The following is a 16397-nucleotide window of genomic DNA, read 5'->3' as shown; positions in this document are numbered from 1 at the left end:
GAAAGATGAAGTGCTTAAGGAAAGGTGTAACCACCTACCCACACTGTATCCGACCCTAATAAAAGAGACTTCATTACATCCCGAAAGAAGTCCTACTTGATTTCGAGCCGAGTGAGCTTACATTAGTGGTGATCTACATGAGGGGCAAGCCTATGGTACTTGAAACCGTACTTGTGCATTAAAACTCTATGTGCATGAATGGATAACTTGTCGCCTTGTTGATAATGCATGAGTAATGTGAGTAATTTTTGGTCCCAACTGATGTGTTAATGGCTCAATTTTGACTCGCTGAAATGACACTTAACTCTTGGAGGTGGGAACTAATTTATTTGCTTGAGGACAAGCAAAAACTTAAGTTTGGGGGAGTTGATAAGTAGGGATTTTGACTGCTTATTAGCACCTTTTTGCTCTTGTCTTAGTCTGAAAGTATCAAATTGTTTTCCTATTACTAATGAAATAGTGCAAAATGCAGGAATGCTAGAAGTTTGGTCTCTCGTGATGAGTTCTGACTCAAAAAAGTGCCTTCCGAAGCACAAGGCAATAAAGGGCGCAGAAGCAAAGATGTGCGATCCGCAAAATTCCATCTGCAGTCGCAAACACCCCAACAGGACTTTCAACAATGTGTGGTCACAGAACTAGGCTTTTACTGGCAGATTCAAAGTTCAGAGAATATGTAAGAAGGCCAAGTCCTGAAGCCCTTGTGATATGCAGACCACACAAGAAGTGTGCGGTCACAAAAGATTGCCTCGGGGCAGAAATCTAGAAATGTGCCGCCACAGAACTTACCTTTCTGCCAAGCTGAAGAAATCTGCGGACCGCGCATGGAATTGTGCGGCCGCAGAACCTCCCGAGGGGCATTTTTGTTCGTGATTTTTGGCTATATATAAATAGATGAGTTTCACAAAATTAGGTCATGTTTGAACATCTAAAGTTGTTGTAGCCGTTTTCTTTTATTATTTAGGAAGTTTTAGCTTATTTGGGTATTTTAACATTAGTTTTCATCATTTTAATCTTCCATGTGCTTGAGAGTAGTTTTCCTTGTGCTTAAGAGTAGTCCACCATCTCGTGGTGTGCTTTGGACGATCAATTCTTTTGCGTTTTTTTTGAATCATCTAGGCAAATAACGAGATGAATAAGATGTGTGCGTTATGTAGGTAGTTAACTTAGTCTTAATTTTATCTCTAAAGGTAAAATGCAACCGATAATGAGCTAATTAGGTTGTTTGAAAGTCTGTAATGGCTCAGATTCCCTTTTACTGTTTGCTAAGTTTCATTTCACATTCCCTTATTTTCATTTCTTTAATTGTTCTAGATGCTTGCATATTGTCACTTTATTCTGGTCGGTCGTGATGAACATGAAATTGTTTGAAATTGTGTCATGGGAATTGGGAAGAGGTCGAGCCATTAGTAATTAACTTGTTCATGTCCTTTAGGAATTGGGCTTAGTCAAATATATGAAACTAGGAGCTTAAGAGGGAATGAGCTTGAAACTTAGTAAAGGTACTCCATAATCTCGGGCCCTTTGCTCACAACCATTGAATTGGGAACTACACATCTTGTAAAACGCGTAGCTGCTTTAGACGCATTATTTTAATAATTTACCTCCCTAAACTCCAGTGCGCATTTATGTGATCCAAATCCAAATCGCAACAATGTTGGATAAAATGTGTCGGGGACCGCGGGTGAATTTATGTGACGTAGTTCAAGACGTATTTTAAATAACGTTGCAATCTTCCTTACAAATAATTAAACAAAGCGGTTAAAATTAAAATTGAAGCCTAGGCTAAAACATGTATTAAAATCAGATAATAGGACGATAATAACAGTTGAGCGACCGTGCTAAAACCACAGAATCTGGGAATGCCTAAAACCTTCTCCCGGGTTAACAAAATTCCTTAACCGGATTTCTGGTTCGCGGACTGTTAAACAGAGTCAATCTTTCCTCGATTCAGGATTTGAAACCGGTGACTTGGGACACCATAATTATCCTAAGTGGCGACTCTGAATCTTTTAACAATAAATCCCGTTTTAATTTTCCTTTAATTGGAAAAACTCCCTTATATACACCCCTTCTGGGGTGTAGGTAAAAAGGAGGTGTGACAGCTCTGGCGACTCTGCTGGGGATCGAACCCTAAATATCTGGTTCAGGGTTCAGAATTCGAGCTTAGAATAATTATCGTATTTGGCTTTATTTATTATCTGATTTTATTCACATGTTTGGGCCTAATATGCTAAGTGCTGCTTTTTACCGCTTTGATATTATCTGAACTGTATATAAACTGCTACGAAACCCTTATTTTCTCATCTTCGAGGATGTGCTCGCTGGTCGAGACTCCTTATTTTGTTAGTGTAATATCTTGAAATAAGAAATAGGCTCGGACAAGTTACTAAGCCGGATGACCTTTTGGTTCCCGGTACGTAGCCCCCTCCTCGGCTCGAGTTGTCCGCTCGAGTATACAAGTCTAGAACAAATACCCAGGTTTTGAACCTAGAGTAACTCAGCTTCATGCCGGATCCCTAGTAGGAACGCTTGTTTGCATCATGTGCACTTGACTTAGGGGACTCAACACAGGGGTTGGGTCCGTCTAGGACAGGTATACCCTAAAAAATAAAAGACCATCCTGATGCTTCTTATGTGCTAAATGTTGCATTTATTCAAGGGTAAAAGGGTCATTTGGCGGACCAATGATAGCTGAGGGTAAATGAAGAAATGAAAAAAAACAATGAAAAAAGAAAGAAGAAAGAAAAAGAAAAGAAAGAGGGTGAAGTGTGAATATAAAGCGAGTGGGGCCTAATTATGTTTTCTGTTACATTTTGTTAAGAGAAAAAAAAAGCTTGGAAAATTCAAAAGATTTTTGTACTTTTCATCATTTTTCAAAAATCAAAAATCAAAAAAAGGGAAAAAGAAAATAAAAAAAAAGAGTTTACATGTTTCAACATTTTTCAAAAAAAAAAGAGAGAAAGAAAAAAAACATATTTTCTCTAAATTAGTTGTTATTTTTATTTCTCGCCCGTATCCTATCTGCCCGAACTACGCATACCTGATTCTCGTCTTTCGGGACGTGATACGTAGGCAACCCACATAGGGTCCGGTCTTCCTAGTAAATCTTAGGTTCTTGGCTTTGCGGGTTCATAGCCAAATTTTTTACTTCTAGCCACTTTTTGGCCAAATAAGCCATTTTGCAAAAATAGCCTCAATCATGTCTTGCATGTGTCTTAGGGAATGTTATTGTCTCACATAGTGCTAGTTTAAGTTTTCTCATACAGGTGTGGATCTACTTACTGGAGTTTGAGCATGACAGATACCCCAGGATCACTGCATTCAGGAGCTGCTCGAGGAGCCATTTTATGTTTTGAGTCAATTGTTTTTGTTTTATTTTCTAGTCATGTATAGTAGTATTTAGTCTTTTAGGTGATGTTAGAGTTTGTAATAGTCAGGTTAAGTTTGCCGAGTCTTTTGTTATTATATTTCTTATTTTGTATGTGGAAATGTGTTACAAGTCGAAAATCCAGAAAAAAGAAGAAGAATTTTGCGTTTTTGTTATAAGAAATAACAAAACAATTCTCCTTTGAGATTGTTTTTCCTTTAGGAAATTAATATCTAGGACTTAAAATTAATTGTTTTTATATTTCCTCTACTATATTAGGACCAAAATTAAAAAAAAAAAAGAGAATTTTCTTTTAGTACTTCTTTAAAATCCTTCTTTAAGGTATTAATTCCAAAATCAAAAAAGATTTTCTTTTGAGGTGTTTCTTGGGGAAATTAGTGAAAAATGAAAAAAAAATCTTTTTATTAAAACTTTAGGATATTGTACATAAAAAAAAACATACTTTATCCTTTGTTTATCATTAGGAATTCTTCTTTAGGCAATCAAAATTGAAATCCAAAAATATTTTGTTTTATCTTTTTCATTGTTTGTTTCGAAACCTTGCATCAGAATATCAAATGAAAATTCTAAATATTTTTCTATGGTTCACTCTTTAGATTTTCTTCCTAAAAAAAGGAATCAAAAAATATCTTTCTCTTCTAGAGTTTTTCCTTAATAGAATATTTGTTTCAAAGAAAAGTAAAAAATCCGTTAAGCTTGAGTTTACAATAAGTTATAGAACATTAAGTTTAGAAAATTCAAAAAAAAAGATTTGCTTCATTTATTTCTCTTTTCTCAGCAGAGTAGTCATTAAGGTAAAAAGAAAAGAAAAAGAAAAAGAAACAGAGAACGTTAGTTTGTTTCCTTTATTCCCGATCTTCCCGAACTACGCAAAGATCTGATTCATGTGGCGTCATGATACGTAGGCAACCTACATAGGGTTCGTTCGAATCATTTTTTTATTTTTTAAAAGAAAAGAAAAAAAAAGAGAAAAAGATGGTGAAATTATGGGAGGTGAGAATTAGGAAGGAAGAAAAGAGCGACAATCAGAAATAAAAGGGGAAAGAAAATGCGCGAGCTAAGAAATGCAAGGAAAGAAAAGAAAAGAGAAGATTCAAATGGACAGATTGGGATGATGCCAAGTGACCTTATGATCCTCGACGTCATTCTAGAACTATTAATTGTTGCTAGGTGCATTGCACAGAATGTGATATTTCTGGTGTTAAATGCCCTAACGCTAACGGGATGACCCCATTTTGTTCTTTTTGATATCTTCATAGCGGAAATGTGGTTGGTTTATGGTCCTCGAAGTAGTAACTCATCTCCACAACATAAAGTTAAAAGGCAATGGCAGACAACAACAAAACTGAGTTGGTTGATACAGGTGCCCAAAAGCAATTGGTTGAACAGGACGATGGGTTGGTTGAAAATGTGAGGATGTTAAGACAACACATGGCGGACATGTATCAAGCCTGGATGACTGGGAAGGCACCACCCCTACCACCACCTAGCTTCCTAAATTCTACCCTTACCCAAACACCGGTCATAATGCCAGATGATTCCCCATACTTTCCAGATCGACCCACTTATCATGGCTTTCCCAACCACCCTAGTAGCTCCATCACTCATCTTCCAATTACCTTTTCCAAAAATTGCCCTCCGGTCTTATCCACCATCCCTAACAATGAACACCCACTCAAAGCTCATGATGCCCAATATTACCCCTCAGAGATTGCCCACAAGGTTCCCAACTCATACAAGCAGCGTACGCGGGATGGGCCTCATGTTGTAAATGAAGATTTCACAGGAAGAAAGGGGCGAGATGGGATACCCAGGAGGCTGAAAGGCATAGAACAGTCCTTAAAGAACACGCAAGGAATGAGAGACCAGGGTAGCATGTCTTACAAAGAATTTTCTATGTCCCCCAACGTTCGTCTGCCTGTGGGGTTTAAAGTACCAAAATTTAACTTGTATGATGGGGTTGGAGATCCGGTAGCCTATTTGAGGGATTATTGCAGTAAAATGAGAAGTGTTGGCGAGAGAGATGATTTGTTGATGGCGTATTTTAGTGAGAGCCTGACTGGGGAAGCTTTGTAATGACATAATCGTCAAGATGTTGGTAAGTGGCCTACATTGGGTGACATGGCTCAAGATTTTGTTCGATGCTTTCAAAATAGATCAGGTGTTATCCCAGACCGCTCCTCCCTATCTAAAATGGAAAAGAAGCTGGAGGAAAGCTTTAGGGAGTTTGGGCTCAGGTGGAGGGAGCAAGTGGCTCGAGTCAATACCTCGATTGGCGAAGAAGAAATGGTTGAGCTTTTCCTACAAGCCCAGGGGCCCACCTACTTCAGTCATTTGATCCTGGCCTTGGGAAAGCCTTTCAAAGATATGTTAAAAATAGGGGAGCTAGTGGAAGAGGGAATCAAGTCAGGCAAAATCATGAGTTGTTCGAAAGACATTCAGAACACCCCAGTTAGATTAGGTGGAAGAAAGAGAAACAGAAAAGATGATCCGATGGGCTTTCCTGATCAACACTTCCAGCCTCGACATAGTCCCCGTGGATATCCTTGTACACCAAATGATCCTCCCCAACTCCACTTCTCTCCACGAAACTTCCAAAATAGTACATCACTTTCCCAGTACCCAGCTCCACAAAATGCCTATCCACCCCCACGAGCCTACCGAAAACCCCCTGGATCAAGTTTCCGGCCCAGTCAAGCCTTTAAGCAAGAGAGGTTACAGAAGAAGAATACATTCACTCCATTGGGAGTGTCATATGCCAGTGTGTTTCAGAGGCTAAGGAAATTGGACATGTTGAAGCCGACCCAGATAAAAATGCCAAACCCTCTTCCAAAGAAGTTTGATTTTTCTCAAAGGTGCGCCTATTGCTCTGATGCCCCGGGGCATGACATAGAGAAGTGTTGGAATATGAAGAATGCGATTCAGAAGCTTATTGATGCAGGCGACATTGTTGTGCAAAATTCAGATGCAGCAGACACTAGCCAAAGTTCATCGCCTGTGCATAATGAGATGCATATGGTGGGTATGGTTTATTTTGAAAAGAAATGTGAGAATTCTTCTGGGAGCCTCGGAGGTCCACGTGCTACTAAGCTATGAACGCTATCAGGGGTTGATCTTTAAAATGAGCTGGCAAAAGGAACCCAAAATCAATTTGTTAAGAACAATGTGATGAAGACTTATGAAGTTCCTAGTATTGTTGATGCAGAGGCCAGTGGGTAAGATGTTGAATTGGAGGACTGGAAAGACGCTCTTTTCTTGGTTAGCCAGGGAGGAGCTTTGGTGGCTTAGTTTGTTGTCATTTCTGTTGTCCGGGTTATTTCAGGGTTGTAATCCGGATATTGTCTTGTGACTCAAACCCTTCTATCCTTTTATTTTGTCTAGTTCCTTTAGTCGTAGTATCTCATTTAGTGCTGTCTAGGTTTGTTCCAGGGTTGTATCCCAGTTTGTTTTACTTGTTTTGTTATTCGAACTGTTTCACCGTCTGTCTAATGCAATGTCCTGTATTTTGTTATTTCCAGTCATTTTCTTTGTTTAGCTCTTTTCTATCCTTTCATTGTCTTTTGTCTAATGCTAGTTCTAGTGACATGACATGCATGCAAAATTCTAGGCCTGGTCTAAAGTCAGTTTAGTTATGAAGCAATGGAACAATTTTGAAGATGATAGGGACATTTGAGGGAAATAAGTAAAGGCATTTTGAGATCACTTGAAGCCCGAACCATGTGAAACTAGGGCAGATAGAACATAAAGAAACCCTATTGAAATGGATCATGCCGCATCGGGTGGAAGCTAAAGGTAAGTTTGCCAAATTGACAGGGGCCGTTCGTGGTAAGGAAAGTGAGAGTATTGTCCAAGGGTGCATTGTATTCAACAGATATAGAAGGCGAATGTGTGGATATGGTCATCAAGGCTGGCGTAATCAAAAGATGTTACGAATGTTTTCCTTGGTTTGTTTAATTGTGTTATTTGTACTTGGCATGTTTTAAAGATTGGAATGACAAAGACATTTTGTTCTGCTATCTAAACACCTTATCCTTCGTCACCCATTTGAGCCTTGTTTATTTTCTTTCATACCCCTCTTTCGGAATCAGTAGCAAAGATCAAAAACACAAGCGTGAAAGATAAGTAAAAGAAAAAGGAGAAAAGAAAAGAATGAAAAGGGAGAGAAGAAAAATGAAAATAAAAAAAAAGAATGAAAAGAAGAAAAAGAAAAAAAACAACAAAAAGAGAAAAAGAAAGCAAAAAAGAGAAAGAAAAGAAAGAGAAAAGAGAAAATCACAACAACAAAGTAATTTCTATATCATGAAATACGTTCGACATGATTCCTTTTAAGGATACGTAGGCAACCTCACGGTTTGGTCCCATCAAAATAAAAATCCAAAAGTCCTCAAGCAAGAAACTGGGGTAGAAGTTGTGGTTGTTGTAAGAAATCTGATTCCGAAAGTTGTAATTTTGAACCCATGTGAATTGTTTTGAGCCTTTGCTATCCTTTCTTTTTAACCCTATCCAAAAGCCTACGTTACGGTCTAAAGAAAGATCTTCCGATCAGTCTTCGAGAGATGCCAAGTCAAGCAAGGAGAGGTAATTCATATCAGGGGAAACACTCTGGTCCAAGCAAAAAAATAATGAAAATGAGAGAGTCTTATTGGTGAAAACCTTCACGGGCACCGTAGGGCGATGGAAGCTGAGAGAAATCCAAAATGAGAGAGTCTTATTGGTGAAAACCCTTGTGGGCACCGTAAGGCGACAGTAAGTTGAGAGAAAGAACAAAATGATAGAGGCTTGATGGTGAAAATGCTTCGGGCACTACAAGTCGAATAAGGATTGTGAATCAGATTGGATAATCGGAGCATTGAAGCCCAGTTTCACGGTTTAGGGGTATAACAGGAGTTGAACATCAGACTTGCTCAACAGAATAGGCCACACATGTCATGGTCATTAGAGTTGGTATCCATATCTGATAGGTTTCTACTTTGTAGTTTTCTTATTGGGAATCATCCCCTTCTTTTGTCCTTTACTCTGTTCCTTTTGTCTTGTTTACCTCCTCTTTTCGAGTCTGTTTGGTCAGAACAAGTGAGAAATGACTTCAAAATTTGCCACCAGCTTTGCAATTGCACAAAACGGGATCTGGCCAGTACATCAAAGTGTCATAAGTTAGGAAAGAACAACAAGCGCACTGAGCTGGTAACAATCAACATGCTTTGGGACCCTTGTGAAATACAAAGGTTTGGTACACATCAATTCAGGAACAATGCAACAGATGGGGGGTGTTAGATAAACGGATCAAAAGTATTTCTGGTGAAACCCGAGGGTTTGGTACATATCAATTCATGAACAATGCAACAAGATGGAGGGTATCAATTCATGAACAATGCAACAAGTTTGGTGAACGGATCAAAGGTATTTTCTGTGTTAAGATTTACAAAAGGTGTTTAATCAGTGATAAGTGAGGTCCTCCGAGCAGAAATCAAAGTTATCGTGGAAAATGAAGGAGCAACAGACCTCAAGTCCAGGGCCAGTGGTTTAAGTCAAGAAAAAACAACATGCGCGATGAGTGGGTGGCAGTTGTCGTGCTTTGAGATTCATGAGAAACACAAAGGTTTAGTACATGTCAATGCAAGAGCACAATGCAATAGATGAAGGGTATTGGGTTGGAACGGATCAGAAGTATTTTCCGTGATAAGGGTGACATAGAAAGTGGTTAATCAATAAACAAGCAAGGTCTTCGAGTGGAAATCAAAGTTATCATGGGAAGTGAAGGAGCAATCGTACTCAAAGTCAAGGCCACAAACCAACCACCATATTTTTATGCTGACAAGATTTTTCTTTGATTTGAAACAAGGGCAGGAAATTTTGTTTGTTTCGGAAAAACCCTCCGTAAGGAAAGGCAAGCACCAAATAGGTTTGACAGTAAATTTCCAGGACCCTCCTGAAAAATGGGACCTAGTTTAAAATTATAAACAATCATGAGTAGCATAATCTAGCATAAATGTACCCCAAAGGAATATAAGTTGGCTTCAAAGTTTGTATGTTTAAGATAGGATTCAATTAGGAGTTTTCAGGACCCTCTTGAATGATGGGACTTAGCTTTAAGATATCCATTAGATAACAAGATTTAGCATAAGTTTTGTTGTAGGGTAGTATAATTTAGCCGTAAAATTGTCACTCTTAAGATAAAACTTGACTTGTGATCTTCAGGACCCTCCTGGATAATGGGATGTAGCTTTAAGACTCTCTTAGATAACAAGATTTAGCGAAAGTCACACCTTTAGAAGATATAACTCAGATTTAAAACTATCGTTTAGGTAATAATTGTCAGGACCCCCCTGGAAAATGGGACCTAGCTTTCAAATTCTTAGTAATATTTGGTAATATGATTCAGTTTAACACTCACATATGTGCCCAGCCACCAAACGGGGGCAGAAAATTTTCTTTGTTTTGTCTATTTTGTTGAAGTCACGAGTCCGCCTGGAGAGCAGGGAATACATTTCAAGTTCAACAGTCAGGAGCCCGCCTGGAGAGCAGGGAATACATTTCAAGTCAGCAGTTATGAGCCCGCATGGAGAGAAGGGAATACATTTCAGTTCAGCAGTCATGAGCCCGCCTGGAGAGCAGGGAATACATTCAAGTTTAGCAGTCAGGAGCCCGCCTGGAGAGCAGGGAATACATTTCAAGTCAGCAGTCAGGAGCCCGCCTGAAGAGCAGAGAATACATTTCAAGTTAGCAATCAGGAGCCCACCTGGAGAACAAGGGAGTACAATTCAAGTTTTAGCTTTCAAGTTCTTTTTGATATTTGGCAATGTTGTTCGTTTTACACTTACATATGCTCCCAAATACCCAAACTGGGGAAGAAAAATTTTCTTTGTTTTATCTATTTTGTTGAAGTCAGGAGCCTGCCTGGAGAGCAGGGAATACATTCAAGTTCAGCAGTTAGGAGCCCGCCTGGAGAGCAGGGAATACATTCAAGTTCAGCAGTCAGGAGCCCGCCTGGAGAGCAAGGAATACATTCAAGTTAGCAGTCAGGAGCCCGCTTGGAGAGCAGGGAATACATTCGAGTTTAGCAGTCACGAGCCCGCCTGGAGAGCAGGAAGTACATTTCAAGTCAGCAGTCAGGAGCCCGCCTGAAGAGCAGGGAATACATTTCAAGTCAGCAGTCAGGAGCCCACCTGGAGAACAAGGAAACTCAAGTTTTAGCTTTCAAGTTCTTATTGATATTTGGTAATGTGGTTCGTTTTACACTTACATATGTGTCTGGATACCCAAACTGGGGCAGAAAATTTTTCTTTATTTTGTCTATTTTGTTGAAGTCAGGCGCCCACCTGGAGAGCAAAGGAATACAATTCAAGTTCATGCAATCAGTTGCCCACCTGGAGAGCAAGGGAATAAGTTCAAGTTTAGCAGTCAGGAGCCCACCTGGAGAGCAGGGGAATACAGTTCAACTTCAGCAGTCAGGCGTCCACTTGGAGAAAAGGAAAGCATCTCAAAGTACAATTCGAGTTCAGCAATCATGTATCCACCTGGAGAAAGGAAAAGCAGCTCAAATTACAATTCAAGTCAGCAACAAAAGGAGCTCGCGGCAAAAATGCGAGTCAACAGTCCGAGGTGATCAACAGAAGCTAGTCACAATAAAGAAAAAGGAGAAGGGCAAGAAGTTAATCCAAATACAGAAGTTGATGGAGGATGTGAACTCCTTAAGACATGGTAGAAGTCACAAGCACTACAGGTCCGGTCTTGATCCAAAAAAGCTGAAGAAGAACGAGCTAGCACCTGCAGCTAACAAGCGCCAAGGTTCAAATCTAAAGTCTGCATGAAGAACCATTAAAGACTCAAGATTAAGCTTCAGAAGACTTATAGATAGGAATCTTGTAACTCGTAGTTTAAAGGCCTAGTTAGTCTTTTTCATTTGATTTTTGATGTAATAACAGGAACCTCGGACCGGAACCTCGGCGGAACGGCACCTCGACTGACTTTCCACCTCGGTACTCTATCATCTCACTCACCTCTGAACTACACGTGGCCTGATTCCTTTATAGCCAAGGATATGTAGGAAGCTCAGATACCAGGGCTCGGTCACATTCCCTTTTTCTTAGTTTTAGTCTCTCCAAATAAGGGTCGGGGTCAAAAAACCTGTCTAGTCAGTCTTTGTCTGAAAACTCTTCGCGTTTCTAGTCAAAGAGGGGCAGCTGTAGACATGTGATTTTTGACCCTCGCCAAGATTTTTATATTTTAGCGTAAAATATTTAATTTAGGCCTAATATATCTATTTCAACTCATTTTTACTTTTTTACTTTATTTTATTACAAGAAAAATGAAAATTACAAAAAATACTTTAGTATGTATCTTTCAAAAAAAAAAATAGAACCATATTTTCATCTTTATATAATTTTGAAAATAAAAAATATATAATAGTTTCATGTTAGCTTTTGCATGGGGTAGTATTTTTATCTTACTTTAAAATGAGTTGATTAAGGTGTTAGATCATAATTTTAAGAGTTTTAGAACTCAATTCATGGCCCAATTCGGATTAGTCCTTTAAGCCTAGGGACCCTTCTAGACTCTTCTTTAGAACAAAAACAAATAAATAAGACCCTAAGGACTTAACACAAAAGACCTAGGGACTAATGGACAAAATACACAAAAATACACCTAAACCTAGACTCTACCTATAAATTAATGCTTAAAAAAATAAAAAAAGGTGGAAAGGGGGTAACGCCTAAAACTAAAAAAGGCCTGAAAAGAAAGAACGCAGATACTCTGCAAAAGCTGAGCGTCATTTCCATAGAACCCCTCCCCCCCCAACGTTACTTCTTCTTCCTTATGAAACTAGACACACACCCATAGCCATCACCGAAAAAATCATCAGCCTCAACCACTGCTATTCATTCTCCTCCGTCCTCCTCTTTCTCTGTTACTACTGGCGACGGAGGGTGACAGATTTGGCCAGAGATCCGACAACCACTGTTGTTTCATCGGATTCGGCTACTGCTTCATCAGAGTTGCTCTTAGATTCCGACCAGAGTTATCGTTTTGTGATGGATCTCATTAACTCCGGGGATATCTCCATATCTTCCAGCCCTAATATCTAAGCTACAGCAGCCAAACCTCGAGATTTATTAGAAAAGAACCTTCAACGGTAATATCTTTCATTTTGCTCTGATTTTTCGAGAACGATTCGGACACACACACATACACGCAAAATCACACAGAGATATAGTTGCTTCAGTCATTTTGATTTTTAGATTTGTTATGGAGTTCATGTGAATTTTTGAGTTTCGTTCCTTCTGATTTTAAAAGAAATTGACTCAAGTCCGGTCATGGAGTTTTAGTTGAGTGTTATTGCTGCTTCGTTGGTTCGGTGGTGATTGGTCGAGGTTGTCGTGACTGTCCAAGTTTTCTATAGTTAAACACTTTCAGATTGCATTTGGAAAGTTTGTCTCAGGTCCGTTCTTCTTAACCTGTTCTTGATTAATGTAATTTTGATGTTTTAATCACTTATATGAGAATGAAAGAAAAATCCTGTTGTTCATAGTTGTTGCTTTACTATCCGGGTACAATCTGTTCTAATTGTTGCCTTGTGGTATTGTTAGTATGTATTTTACAATTCCAGCCTTTCCGGCTTTGGACGTTATTGCGACTTGCCGTCGTTTTCTTGTCTGTGGTCTGTTAATACTTGCGAGGTTCTTCTAGCCATGAACGAACTGAAGTAGTATTCATGTAAAATGAGATCTAGATTCCTCCTATATGTTAGTATTGAAGTAGAATGAGCAGAGAACAACCTTGAAAGGTTTATGATAATAGGCTAAATTGTTTAATATAGCCTATGTTTTAGCTCAACTTAAGGATGGTTTACTATTGTAAATGTTCAAATAATGCAAAAATTGGCTCTAATCATGACTTTAATGTCTCATAGGAGTTCAATAAACAAATGAGGATTTATGATGGTAATCAAGTGAAAAATGGAGTCAAATGACGAAAAGTTGAGCAGCAACATCTTAACAAGAGAAAGCGGGTCATGCGCGGGTCATGCACAGGTCATGCGTTGGTCATGCGCTGGTCATGCGCTCCCGCGCTAGTCCAGTCCGGGAAATCAATTATTTGGGGGCAAAATGGGAAATCTAAGAGGATCCACTCAACTTACATAAAGTAAAGCTCCATTATTGAGAAAAGAGATCAGATTTTGAGGGATAAAAAGCCATAGAAGAAGGAGAAGCTTCATCTTGGAGCTAAGAAAGGAGAAGAAGAACATCATCTTGAAGCAAGGATTCAAAGAGCTCTTCTAAACTTTCTTCTATTTGCTTGTTAATATTATGTTTAAAACTTTTATTGTTGATTTTTGTATGATTATGAGTAGCTAAAAACTCTAGTATCCTTGGATCATGGATGTTAGATAATTATGTTGTTTGAAGCTTAAATTGAAGATCTTGAATCAATCGTTATGGGTTGTTTATTTGATTCTGCTTTTAATTATTTTACTGCGTAGCTAACAGTGAAATATTATTTACGAATCTTGAATTAAACTTGACAAAGAAAATTCTTGGTTGCATATAGAATCAAATAGAACAATGCAAGTTTTGAATCTCGGGCATCGGGTGAAGAATTTGCAATTAAGATAGACATATACTTAATTGCCTTGTTTGGTTGAAAAATAGGAGTTGTAAATGCATTCTTGCTAATATTAATACCATAGACATATAGGTATTAGTTTAACTTGAATAGATGCATAAGAACTCGAAAGATTCTTATGAATATTATTAACCCTATAATCAATAACCCGGATAATTCAATAAATCAACCTTAAGCTAAAATAGTAGCATGATCTCTAGCAAGTCCATGACCCTGGAATATCTTTACCCAATTTGTTATCAAAATATTGTGTAATTGGTGTAGTAATTTTGTGTTGAATTATTGTTTAATTACTAAGTAAATTGTAAATTGGTTCTTTATATATTTTGTGATAATTTAACTTGAATTGATAATTGTTTGAGTCTACATCAGTCGATAAGTTGATCACAATTCCTCGTGGGAACGATACTTTGCTTACTACTATATTACTTGTCGATCGCGTACACTTGGGTGAGTGTTTTGGTCGCAACAAATTTTTGGCGTCGTTGCCGGGGAATTAGACATTAACTATTCTTCTGGGTTAGACTTTTATTATTATCTTTACAAGTTTATTTTCTTTTCTTTTTGTAAATATGTTATTTTTATAACTTTTTAATTTTTCTCTTAGTATGTTTCTAATTCTCTCAAGATGACATCTGAGGATGAAATATACAGAGGTAAGGTTAATGATGAAGACGCTTGATTAATCAAAGATTTTTATGGCCCGTATTTTTTGGCTAGTCATGACCTCACCTTTTGGACATCTGAATTTGAATATGGGAGTAAGGGTTGGTATTGGGACGGATATTCTCGATTAGTGGATTCTGTGAAACGACGTTGTTTACTAACAACGGTGATGAAAGATTGGTCTAAGGAGAGAGATGAGCTTGCACAAAAAAGTGATAATTTTGGCTTGGTTGTGCATAACTTGGATTCAGATTTGAGGGCAAAGGTTGATGCGTGTAACGCCCAACAATTTAATGATGAGTTGTATGAAGCTGAAAAAAATCTTCTAGACCAAATAGAGGAGCTAAAACAAGAATACCAATCATTAGATCATATTTTTCTTGAGGATGTCCATGTTAAGAAGAGTGCTCTAGAGTCATGTGAGGGAGTAGATAACATTACTTTAGAAGAATTGAGTGTTTGTATAAATGAGGATGTAAATAGTAGTAAATTTCATGAGTTATGGCGCATTAGACCTCATTCCAATCATTTTTTCACATTGTGTTTAGATAGTAAGATAGTAATCGAGCCACCTGACCCTATGGGGAAGTCAAAGAGTGAGGATGAAAGTGTCTATATTCTTGAATTTATTGTGCCAAAAAGCAAAAATTACATTCCTCATCCAAAGGCCGAGAAGTGTCGAGTGAAAAATTTATTACTTGGCCTGGTTATCTTTATAGCCCCACCAAAGAAGCATAGCGACAGACTTGATGCCTTGTTAGAGGTACAATTCATAAGTTCAAGGTGGAAGCAAAAAATGGTTCACGTCGTGCCGCGATGTTAAATTAGGCGCTTGTTGGGAGGCAACCCAGCTTTACTGCTTTCTTTTATTTTTGTTTATTTTAGTTTTCTACCTTTGTAGCATTTGTTGTAGGATTATGAGCATAGAATAAAAGCCACTGAAAGTGTGCAAATGCGAGCCAGCTAGTTGGAACTAGTGTGAGGTACCCGCACAAAGGACCATCCTTGGGAGAAGTCTGAGTACCCTGTGAGCTGCCAGTGCTTCGGTCTTTGGCCTTTCAGGGAGTTTCTTGTCAACCCTTGTTATTTTTTTTATTTTTTATTTTTTGCTTTTATTTGTGCATTGGGGACATTGCACTCTTTTAAGTGTGGGGTGGGAGAATTCCTTTGGATAATTAGCTTTTTAGTATTTTAGCTTCTTATTTCTTTTCTTCGTAGTTGTGTAGTATTTTAGAAGATTAATTTTTTTATGTGAAAAAAAAATGGTAGAAAAATTAGACTTTTCCCTACGACGGATCTTTTAGACGAATTTTCTTGAGGGAAGTGAGTCTAGAGAAAACAACAAAAGATTTTTTTTTTATATATTTTTTCTTAGGTAGTGTAGCAATTCCCCCTTGGTTTTTCTTTAAGCCGCAGTTCTTTTCCAAGGGTTTATCTTGAACCGGGCATAGGTAGTTTTTAATTTTTGTTTTTATATTTTTTTTTATTTTGTAGACTAAAATAAAGAGTTATAAGCTATAGAAAAGTGAACCCATAGCGTTGACACACCTGAACACAATAGACCCTAGAGTGTAACGCTTAGTCTTAATTGTTGAATCTCATGGAAAATGCCTTAAATTGTATGTTTGTTACTGAATTGACTGCTCGTAATGGAATGTCTTGATGAGATGATCTGGAATGAGTCATATGCCATGTGTGGTAAGTATTTGTGTAGTCCATGTAT

The 16397-nt window shown here is 38.2% G+C and overlaps 1 long non-coding RNA gene across 1 annotated transcript; it reads left to right on the top strand.

The window, feature by feature from the left end:
- Positions 1-12090: 12090 nt before the first annotated feature.
- On the top strand, positions 12091-13837 carry LOC107822658 (uncharacterized). The gene is made up of 2 exons (XR_001656443.2): positions 12091-12824; positions 13296-13837. It is a non-coding gene; the product is annotated as an uncharacterized LOC107822658 (long non-coding RNA).
- The last annotated feature ends 2560 nt before the right edge of the window (positions 13838-16397 follow it).

The sequence above is a fragment of the Nicotiana tabacum genome, chromosome 8, assembly GCF_000715075.1.
Source record: "Nicotiana tabacum cultivar K326 chromosome 8, ASM71507v2, whole genome shotgun sequence".
NCBI classification, from domain to species: domain Eukaryota; kingdom Viridiplantae; phylum Streptophyta; class Magnoliopsida; order Solanales; family Solanaceae; genus Nicotiana; species Nicotiana tabacum.
The sequence above is the reverse complement of the archived record's forward strand: the minus strand, read 5'-3'. Positions and strand labels throughout refer to the sequence as shown.